The following is a 12,170-nucleotide window of genomic DNA, read 5'->3' on the forward strand; positions in this document are numbered from 1 at the left end:
GAAATTCCTTCTACCAATGCAGGCCAACACAGTCTCTGAAAATTTAATTTTTTTCCTAAAGCAGAAATGTCAAATGCATCTAGGCTTTGCAGGCCATAATATTCCAGGGTACAATCCAAACCAAACTGAAATGCAATTGGGAAACATTTAACAAAATAAAAATAGAGTAAAACAAAGATAATGTTAATTTGTGGTTTTCTGTGTCAATGCAATAGGTAGCTACTATAATTTAGTGGTCCCCAATTTCTTTTTGACTTGAACATCCCTGACCCACAGCGCTGAGGGATTTAAATGACTTTCCTAGATGATAGAGTGTGTATGTGTCACAGCCAAGACTGAAACCCAGGTTGCCCTAGGATCAAGGCTGTATCTGGAATTAAAAATACCATGGACAATTATTTTTAAAATGGGTAGACTTTCATAAATATGTGCAGAATGAAGTAGAACTAGGCAAGAGAGGGGTGATATGTATATTCGATGATATAACAATATAAATAGAAAACACAAAACACTGACATGAAATGTATAATTATGACGCTAAATATGGTGCTAGAGATGAATTGATGAAATATATGTTTCTGCAGAGATCAGGGAATTGTGAGTACTATTAACAGGTTTTGCCAATCATAATTGGATGGCTTTGCTGAACTGATTTTTTTCACTTTTTAAAAATCTTTGTTACAAGGGATGGGTTTAGAAGTAGAGGAATGAGAGGGACATTTTCAGAATTCGAAGTGACATAGAAACAAAAAATAGCGATAAGAAATGTTTTGTTTTGTTTTTTAAAGCATGGCACAAACATGTAAGATAAGTGCTAGAAGCACTAAAATTGAATCTTGTTAAATACAAAAAGAGTTGGGTTTAGGGGTTTTTTGTTGGAGTTTTTTGGCCTACTAAGTTATTGGGAGAGAAAATTAGAAACTAGGGGAATGCCCACCTATGAGCAGTGTTACTGTTCCTTAAGAAATGACAAAATGGATCATTTCAAAGGAAGACCTCTGCTAACTGGTACAAAGCAAAGTGAGCGTAATTTAGGGAAAATGTATACAACGCCAATAATAAATATTATAAAGAAAACAAATATTTGAAAGACAAATATTTGAAACTCTGGCCAACACAATGATAAAATATGATTTCCAAGGACCAAAAATAAAGCATATCACCCATCTCCTACCAAGAAAGGTGATGGACTTAAGTGAAATATAAGATACATTTTTAGATATATCCAATGTGAGATTTGTTTTGCTGGGCAATACATTTTTTTGTTATCAGGGCTTTCTTTTTCTTTTAATTATTATCAAATCAGGGCTGAGTAAAGAGAGATAAAAATGTTTATAAAAACAAAATTTAGTAATAAAATAAATATTTAAAATAAAAATAAATAATAATTAAACAGAAAAACATATATTGGGGGAAAATGAAAAATCAGGAGGATAAAATTAAGATAATAGATGATGGAAAGAAAATAAAAAGATGTTCAACTCCCCTTTTTTCATTGCCAAAGACAATGATCTTTCAACAGAAAAGGTCAGAACAACAACAAAAAAATCTCACAATAAAACTAATAATAAAAAATACTAATAAGGAGTGAAGACCCTAAATTATTTAGAGAAATAGTAACAGAACCTCAAACTGTGCTTAATGAGTTTAAGTTCCGAGGCCCTGATTAATTACTCATATATTAAAAAAAAAAAAAACCAAAAAAAAACAACTGTCAAGTGTGATGGCTGAGTCACTATTTGAAAGATAATGAAAAACTGAAGAGGTATCATAGAACTAGAGAAGGACAAATATCTCAATTTCTTTTAAGGAAGGAAGTAGAATCTACAGATTATAGGCTAAGGAGCTTGACTTCCATTTCTGATGACATTCTAGAATGTAATATTAATGAAATGGTTAGAAAGGAAGTGGCAATCACCAAATGAAAGTATGGCTTCATCAAGAATAAATCACGTGAGTTTAACCTCATTTCCTTTTTTTGACAGGGTTTTCTGATGTCTATAAAAATATGAGTGCTGACTGAATTCTTTCCCACACTCACCACATATCAGGGTTTTTCCTCCTAAATGAGCTTTTAGGAGTATGCAGGCTGTTCTCTGAATGAAGCCTTTGCCACAGTAATTATGTTAACAAGATTTCTTCCCTATGTGGATCCACTGATGACTTACGAGCTTTCTGATCAAACCCTTTCCCATCCTAATCACATTTCAAGAGTTTCTTTCCTCAGTGGATTTTGTGATGAGTACGAAAACTTGACTGATATGTGAATTCTTCATTACACAGAACACATTTATAGGATTTTCCCCCCTGTGCATACTTTGGAGCTCAAAAAATCTTAATTGATGCATGAATTTTCTTCCAAACTGATCACATTTATAAGGTTTCTCTATGCACCCTCTTTGACATCTAGATAAATTTGATAAAAATCTGAATTTCCTGTAGCATCGATCATATTTATAAGGTCTCTCCCTATGTGCAGTATAACAGCAAAATGCTATATACATCATTTGCCTAGATTTTAACACACTATTTAATGACGTTCTAATCTTATTCTTATGAATATGGTGGGAAAGAGTTGGCTATGATAAAAGCTGACATTTATATATAGCTTTTATGTAAATCCATGCATATATAGCTCTAGCTTTATACCTATAAAAAAGTTATGTACTTTTAACTATACATCCTTAAGTTATATATAGTTTTAATGTTTGCAAAGGGATTTTGAAAACATTTTTTCAATCACTTTCTTAAATTCAGACAACCAACAAAACAACAAATTAAACTCTGATTTATAACATTTACTCAAAATTTAACCATTAGCCCTCTTTACATCAGAGATCAGGGGACTCCTGTGTTCTAAACAAGATATTTAGATACCACAATGAACTAGTCCAAGAACAAAATGATCATTTAGAATTACTTATATGACAAAGTTATTAATAAAATCACAATTAAAACTTCTTATTGTGTCCCTGTTAGAAGAATCCCCAATGTGGAGAGTTAGATTTCTTACATATTGTAATTCTGTGAATTTCCTCTTAGCTAGAGTCATCTTCCATGCCCCTTTGCCCAGTATGAGAGAAATATTTTCAGTCATTTCAGTCATGTCCAACTCTTTGTGACCCCATTTGGGATTTTCTTGGCAAAGATGCTGGAGTGGTTTGCTATTTCCTTCTCCAGCTCATGTTACAGATGAGGAACTGAGGCAAACAGGGTTAAGCAATTTGCCCAGGGTTATGGAGCTAGTAAGTGTCTGAGGCTTAATTTGAATTCACAAAAATGAATCTGCTGAATCTAAGCCCAGCACTCAATCCTCTGCATCACTAGCTGTCCATATGGACTATCTAAACATGCAATATTCAATATAGTTATGATTAATCATGGAACACTAAGCCAAAAGTTGTAACATACTTAAAGAACATAGACATTTAGTAGTAAAAAGAGAAAAGGGTGAGACAGAGACAGAGTCAGAAAGAGATAGAGACAGAGAGACAGACCCAGAGAGATAAAAAGAAACAGAGAGAGAGATGGGGATTTGAAAGACATCACAAGTTTCAGCATCCTGTGAAGGAAGAAACAGGTCAGCCACATTCCTTTACAGGATTCTTTCAATAGTGAGACCAGCAGAGGAAAACACCAGTTACCTCAACGCCTGTTGTCTTTTGCTAAGCCAAATGCCACAACCTTTTTGGCTGCCTCTTTGATTGATTGCTTCTCTCTCAGCTCCATTATAGACTCTTCCCTTTAACTCTTGTACAGTCTCTGTTGCCCAGAAAGTCAAAAACTCCCACTCCCTCAAGCAATACTATCCCTTGGCTCAAAGATTACAAAAGGCATCAATTTCAGTCTTTAATACTTACCTGCTACATGACCATGGGCAAATAACTTTACCCTCATCTTCCTCAGTTTAATCTTCTTTTTCAACATTTTCTTCATCACTTTCCCAAGTCAAGAAAATCAACAAAACAATACATAAAACCTTCATTTATAGCATTTGCTAATTTCCAAGTTGTAAATGAAAATTACCTCAAAATTTAACAATTAGCTTTCACAGAGAGGAATTGGCCCTAGCAGTCCATCTAATATTGTATTTTGAGGACCTTTCTATTTCCTCCTCTTGATGAAGTCTGAGCCCTGAACCAAGACCTCAGCTTTCCGTTACTCTCCCTGGGATTCCAGGGCTGGGGTTTAATGAGCCAGAGTATGAGAAAAAGAGACTTACCCTTCTTTTAAGTAGTCAGGCTTCACCAGGACTGAACACTATCTGGGTTCATTCCTGTATCTTGAGCAGAGAAGGGGTCCTTAGTGGAAAGCACCGCAGGGCCCAACATGATTGTTACTGTTAGTTCTCCCCTTGGAAGATAACCTTCTTTGAGAGAAGAGATAATTATATTCCTGTTTGTATTCCTTATCACCTAGAACAGTATATATGGGAGGCAGCTAATAAATGCTTGTTAGTTGATTTGATGACATAAAATTAATGCAAAACAAGAGATCAGAAACAAGAGATGACATTTGATGGCGAGTTTTAAAGTATGCTATTGTTGTTAAGTTACTTTTCTGTCATATCTGACTCCCTGTATGGGGTTTTCTTGGTAAGGATATTGGAGGTATCTGTGGCCCTGAGTTGACCTGTTGTCCATTGGCCTACTTCGTTTGGATTTTACCAAGAAGATGATGATTGTGAGTTATTTCAGTCATTTATTTTATTTATTTATTTTTTCCCTGAGGCTGGGCTTAAGTGACTTGCCCAGGGTCACACAGCTAGAAAGTGTTAAGTGTCTGAGATCAGATTTGAACTTGGGTCCTCCTGAATTCAGAGCTGGTGCTCTATCCACTGTGCCACTTAGCTGCCCTTATTTCAGTCATTTCTAATACTTCATGACCTTATTTTGGGCTTTCCTTCTTCAATTCATTTTAGTAGATAGCTGAAGTCAGATTTAACTCAGAAAAATGAATGGACTCCAGGCCCACACTCTTATCTACTGTGCTAGTAGCTGCCCCACTTGAAGGATCCTAGGAATTCCAAAAGGCACAGATACCAAGTATAAGAGACAGTCTGTACAAAAAAAAAACTGAAATAGAAGGAAGAACATCTCTTGTTCCACATCTCTGGAGTCCCAGGATAGCCCATCAGATGCTGCCTCTAAAGAGATGATTCACAGTTTCCTCATTACTGACCATGGCCTTTAACAGGAACTATGGCAACTGAAAAAAATCAATGGTCCTTTGAAACCAACATACAAATGGAATTCATCTGGAAGGCACCAATGATACCTCCTGTCACCAGATCCTAAACTCTCCTTTTGTGGTTTTTGGAGTCTATGACATTCCTCCTGGGGGATGGGGGTAAAGGCCTGGGTGATGATACCAACTCCACATGGTGACTAACTATAGCTTTGAGACGCATCTTTCCATGATGAGACAGCCATCCGTGGTGGAAAAATCAGCTCCTTCTGCCAGGGGATTTTGTCTCTCACCAGTCCAATGGCTCATCTTGTAGCCACAGAGCATCCATTTTCCTCTTCCTCATTTTTCTAAAAGCCCCTTGACATCCTACTCTTATTAATCTGGGTCTGGTTGGAAACAGGATAACAAAATATTTAACATTCTGGGGCAGATATATAGTCCATAGAGCTCAAGATTCTGTCTTTAAAGGAAAAGCCAAATGATGTATTGTATAATTGTGCTGTTGTCTCATGTCAATCTCAGAGATCGTGCAAACAACTTCTTTGGAAACCCTAACAAAAATAATGGGAAATCATCCCTAGCGCTGCACTTTTTTTTGAGGGACTTCAAAACAGTTGTAATCAGGGATATTCTCCAAAATATTCTAGTTTCCTTAGAAATTAGTCTCATTACATTATATAAACAGTTTCACTTTTGTTCACCATGGTCTTTAATGAGATCTATATGGAGTTTGGAGTGTTTTTTTGTTTGTTTGCTTGTTTTTTAAGGCAATGGGTCCTTGAGATAAGTAGATTTACTCTGAAGTACCAAATAGGCTTCCCCACAATAACTCAGAGACACAGCAGCTGAAAACATCAATTTTAGAGCATTTCAATTTTTAAGAGCCAACAATTATTAAAAGCTTATTTTTTTTATGTACAAGATGCTGAGTTAGAGATTGGTGACATAAAGATAAAAATGACATAATCCCTGCCCACTTCCTACCTATTATCCAATCAGCAGGCCTTTATAAAGTGCCCAATAATTACCCCTCATAGGATTACAAAGACAAAATGAAGGAATCTCCGATCCCAAGATGCTTATCATCTACCTAATAGCATAAGGACAGAATAGGACTTGGAGTCATGATTTTATTAGTTAAGGAACATCTAGGTGAGGAAAACTCCTACCAATGCAGATCAGCACTTTCTTTGCAACTTATAACCTTAGAAAGCTTCCTAGAACACTGATAGTTTAAATAACTTATCAAGATCACATGTGTCAGAAGCAGTCTTGGAATCCAGGTCTATCCTTGCTTTGAAATCTGCTCTCATTCCATTAGACCATGCTGCATATCCATACTAGATCATATAACTGTAATGAAATATTTTCCAGATATGTCATTATACCCTTATTGCCAAAATTTTACTTGAAAATTTTGTATCAGGGCGGCTAGGTGGCGCAGTGGATAGAGCACCAGCCCTGAATTCAGGAGGACCCAAATTCAAATTTGGTCTCAGACACTTAACACTTCCTAGCTGTGTGACCCTGGGCAAGTCACTTACCCCAGCCTCAGGAAAAAAAAAAGAAAAAAGAAAATTTTGTATCAATATTAATTAATTAAATTATTCTATAATTCTGTTTTTCTACTTTGTCTCTCCCTAATTTAAATATCAGAATCAAATGTAACTCATAAAGGAGGTCAGTAGAGTACTTTGTATCTATTTTAAATTTTATTTTATTGAACAACATATGTGTCATTAGAAATTTAATGATTGGGGCAACTAAATGGCACAGTGGAGAGAGCATTGGCCCTAGAATCAGAGGACCTGAATTCAAATTTAGCCTCAGATATCTAATACTTACTAACTATGTGACCCTGAGTAAATCACTTAGTCCCAATTGTCTTGCAAAAAGAAAAAAAAAAAAGAAATATAATGGTTGAAAAATATAAATGGTATCTTTAACATATAATATCAATATGTAATATATATAGTATATATGATTATTATATGTTATATAATCACATGTTATATCAGTGCTCCTTAAACTTTTTGTATTGCAATGCCTTTTCACCTAAGAAACTTTTACATGACCCAGGTATATGGGTATACAAAAATGGGATATAAATCAAATACTTATTGACAACAAATCATAATTTTACAACCCCCACATTTAGTTATGAGATTCTCAGGGAATTGCAAACCACAGTCAAGAAGCTGGATGTAATAGTACAACATGTAATGGTATTATATTATCATTTTAATACAATATATAAAGTTATTTTATTATTAATATAAGTTGTATCTTTAGTGGTATTATTTCTGTTTTGTTCTTTGATACATTCATTAATTAGGATATATTTTTATTTTCTACCTTTGGAATCAAGTTCAGTGAAAGAAAGTCTTCCAACCATTATTTTGTTTCTTTCAATGTATTTTTGTATTCTATATGGCTATTCTTTTAAGAGCTTAACTACAATGCCAATTAGTGCATATATATTTAATATAGTTCTCTTTTTTTCAGTTTTTATGCTTCCTTTAAGCATAAGGTGGTTTTCTAATTTTTCCCTCTAGATATTTTTATTGTTGTCTTATCTGAGATCACAAATGCAATTCCTGCTCCTTTAGAATTGCCCAAAGTATACAAATTTTGTTCCATCCTCTCATTATCCATCTCTAAATGTTTTGAATGTATTTCTTGTACAAAACTAGGCTGAGTAAATTTTCTTATCTGTTCATCTATAATTTTTCTTTTTATTAAGAAATATAAGTGGCATAATGAATAGAGAGCTGGCCTCAAAACCAGGAGGACTAGGGTTTAATTCCTGCCTCTGACATATACCAGCTATATATGATCCTAGACAAGTCACAGCCTCTCTACATTTTGAGACAATTCTCTTAAGATTCTAAGTTGTACATGATTGTACATGTATGGCCTATGCTGTCTTGGGGAGGAGGAAAAGGAGGGAGGAAGGAAGAAAAATTTACAACTCAAAATCTTATAAAAATGAAAGTTGAAAATTATCTTTACATGTAACTGGAAAAACTACTATTAAGGGAAAGGGAGAGAAAAAAAAAGGATTATAAGTTGCAAGATATTTGATCTGCATTGATAAAGGAAATTCCTCAGAGAGCTCCCAAACCTAATGAAATCATGAGTCTGGTTAAATAAATAAATTAATAGATAAATGAATAGACAGGGAGATAGAAAGATAAATAGATAGATAAATGAATGAATAAGTGATGAGAATTTTTCCCTGAAAATATTTATTCATTTTTTCCCACTAACTCTGATCTTTATTTTTCCCATTTATTTCCTGACATTTCTATACGATGCCTTCTGCCTTCCAACCTCCCCCTGGGACTTGTCTACATCTGCATCCCCCAACTCTGATTAGCAAGTTTTTGCTTTATATTATTAGGAAAGGGGAATTTTCATTTCCATACTATTTCCTACATCCTCTTCCATTTCAGCACCTTATTATAAGGTGTCTTCACTGATTAAAATGTAAACTTTTTGTCAGTAGGAACTATATTTCTTTTTTTTTTTTTGCTTCTGTTTGTATCCCTAGCACTTAGCACAGTGCCACAGGTACATGCTCTTCAGTTGTTTTTCAATTGTGTCCAATTCATTGTGACCCCTTTTGGGGATTTTCTTGGCAAAGATATTGGAGTTGTTATTTCCACTTTTCCAGCTTATTTTATATTTGAGGAAACTGAGGCTTGTCTAGGGTCAAATGACTTGCCTAGGGTCACACAGCTAGTAAGAGTCTGAGGCAATATTTGAATTCAGGAAGATGGATCCTCCTGATTCCTGGTGTGGCATCTTAACCACTGTGCCACCCAGCTATCCCTTTTGAAAATAAGGGCTATATTTCTTTTTTGTTTGTATTTATATACGTAGCATTTAACAAAGTATCTGGTATATAGTGAGTACTTAATTGCTTATTGACTGACAGAATTAACTTGAAACTGATATATTTTAACAGTAATGACAACTTTGAAAGATTTAAGAACTCCATGCAATGAGATGGCTAATTATAATTATAGAGGACTTAAGATGTGCAGGTTACTTATGTTCTGACAGAGAAGTAGTGGATTCAGTGTACACACTGAGACATTTATTGGCAGATAAGACAGAAAATGGATTTCATTCATATAAAATACATAATAAAAAAGAGAAATTTATACATTTTTCAAGTTACAGATACAATCTCCACAACAAACTGCGCTGAAAATGAAACACGGAGATTATAATAATTCACATATGGTTATAAGTGGCAATATAGCAAGAGAGCAAGATGAGAGATAAATCCAGTGGAACCCAGTAGTGAAAATGTTTGTCTGCATGATCCTTTGATATTTTTAAAGTGGATGATTTTCTAGTGTCCCCTAAACCTTATCTCACTATTTGGGATTTAACATAATTCTGACTTGTGACACAGTTTTAATTTGCAGTGGAAATTTACTGGCTGTTTTGCTAAAAGAAAAAAGTCTCCTTGCTTTGGCATTCTCTGACTGTTCACTCTGATAAGCTACCATCCCTGGCACTGAGCCAGCACTGCCAAGGTGAACCCAGAGCTGAGACACTAGGTAGCCCTTCACTGCACTGCATCTATAGACAAGGTCTATAGCAGCTAAAATGTTCAAGGGGAAATGCCGCCTTCTCATTTTGAGGTCATAGAGAAAAGTCTCCCTTCTTTCTCTGAAGTGAGGAGGAATGCAAAAATACAAAAGGAGAGGCACAATTGGGGAATGCCCCCAGAAAAATAATACCCTGAAATTCCCAAGGCAGTGGAGCAATCACTGACAGTCCCTAGACAGTTTGATAATCTCCTCCTCTTAGGAGATGACCAGAGATGTCCCCCTTGTCCCCCGGTGTTCTCTTAAGCCCCTGTGTAGTACTTCCCCCCGGGGTTTGCCATTCTTCCTCTCTCTCCCTTGTCCCCAATTAGATTTCACTGTTGCTTCTGGAATCAGTGATTGTTGATGGTGTTAAATGTCAATGCACCACCAATTAAAGCCTCCTGAAATGACTTTTGGAGTCATCTCTTCTTGACAGTGGGCAACTATATGGCATCATAGTGCATAGAGCAGTGGCCCTGAAGTCAGAAAGACATCTTTCTAAGACCAAATTTGGTATCAAACATTTACTGCCTGTGGGCAAATCACCCCCTCCTGTATACTTCAGTTTCCTCATCTGTGAGGAATGGGCTAGAAAAAGAAACGGCAAACCATCCAGTATTTGGAAAACACTCAGTGGGATCATGAAGAGTCAGACATAACTGAAACTGATGAACATCATCATCTTTTTGGCAAAATCCAAATGAATCAGACCAATGGGTCTGACAATGGTCAAGCTAAGGCCACAGGTTCCTCCAACAATCCAAAAGCCATTGACCTGAACTAGGACTAAGTGCACTGATCCCTGGCAGATGGAGGACAAAATTTTCACTGTCATTCCCATCCTTCCTGAGAGAGGGAAAGAGGTCAGCCACTTAGCCACATGCTCCAGTGAGAGAGACTGCTGCACACCCTCCTTCTAGTTCATGAACTGTTATTCCCAATTGGGATCACTCAGTCAGGTAGTCATATCAATGTCCCAGTGAATATGACCCTATGATTTGGGGCTCAAATGCAAATGTTGGAGATCTCAAACCTGAGTCTCAGAAACTAGGAACTCTGTCCAACAAGGCCATGTCCAGGACCCCTGGCTACTGAATTTGGGTAGTAGGACTTCTCAGATTCCCCAGCTCGGGGTCTGAGTCACATGGCTAAGTAAAAAGGAATCTGACTTTCCTATGGTCAAGGCAAGACCATTACCCTCAAGCTGTGTAAGTGGCTGCATCAGTGATACTGCCACTGGTTTTGATTTATATTTTATTTTTGGAGGATAACTCAGAAATTGGCAAGTGATACAAACCAGGGCTTGATTTATTGTTTTGTTTATTGTCAAGTTTTTAAAAGTGGTGAAGAAAAGTTAATAATACAGATAAAATTTTAAAGTGTGTCATGGGGCATTGTTTCTTCTTCTTGTACGTCCTTCATTTTCAAAGAGGACAAACGATAGCATGGGTGATGTCTTGACTTGAGGATGAATTGGATTTTGAGTTATCCAAAGTTGTTAGTCTTACTCTCTTTTTGAGTCAGCAAAGACCAGTGACAAAAAAAAAGTCAGAATGACAAAAGAGGCTCAAGATGCAGTGGATGATCTTGACATCTTCAATGTCTGACCAAGCTCTAATGACTTCACAGTGCCTGCTTCAGCCGCCTTCATGACCATTGGAACATAGTGTACTCATCTGCCCATTCCACCAGGGGAAGTTTTCACATGCATAAATCACCCGTAGGGTCTGAGACCCCTAGTTTACCTTCAACCTGTTTTATCCCATCTGCAGTTCTACTAGGATATAAATATAAATGTAAATCAAAACCAGTGGCAGTATCACTGATGCAGCCACTTACACAGCTTGAGGGTAATGGTTTTGCCTTGACCATAAGAGAGTCAGATTCCTTTTTACTTAGCCATGTGACTCAGACCCTGAGCCTGGGGAATTTGAGAATCCTACTACCCAAATTCAGTACCCAGGGGTCCTGGACATGGCCTTGGTCAGCATTCATAGATTTAAGAGGAAAGAGAGTTCCTAGTTGCTGAGACTCAAGTTTGAGATCTCCAACATTTGCACTTGAGCCCTAAATCACAGGGTCATATTCACTGGGACATTGATATAACTACCTAACTCCCAGATCACTATGGCCCAGTAAGACATAAAACTAGAATGTGAATCCAGTTCTTCTGATTTCAAATTATATACTGAATCAATATAATAAACTATGAAGGGTTCTTTTGTATTTGCAACTGTGTGCAAGCATGCATGTTTGTGGTTCTTTGTGAGGAATGGGTGAGTTGGTTACTGAACTCAGGGTGAAAGAGGAAGAAAGGCTAAAAAGAGGAAGACATTCTAAGAGCATAAAATAAGCGGGTCAAAAGTCTACAGA

This window comes from Sminthopsis crassicaudata, chromosome 2 (assembly GCF_048593235.1).
Source record: "Sminthopsis crassicaudata isolate SCR6 chromosome 2, ASM4859323v1, whole genome shotgun sequence".
Taxonomy (NCBI): domain Eukaryota; kingdom Metazoa; phylum Chordata; class Mammalia; order Dasyuromorphia; family Dasyuridae; genus Sminthopsis; species Sminthopsis crassicaudata.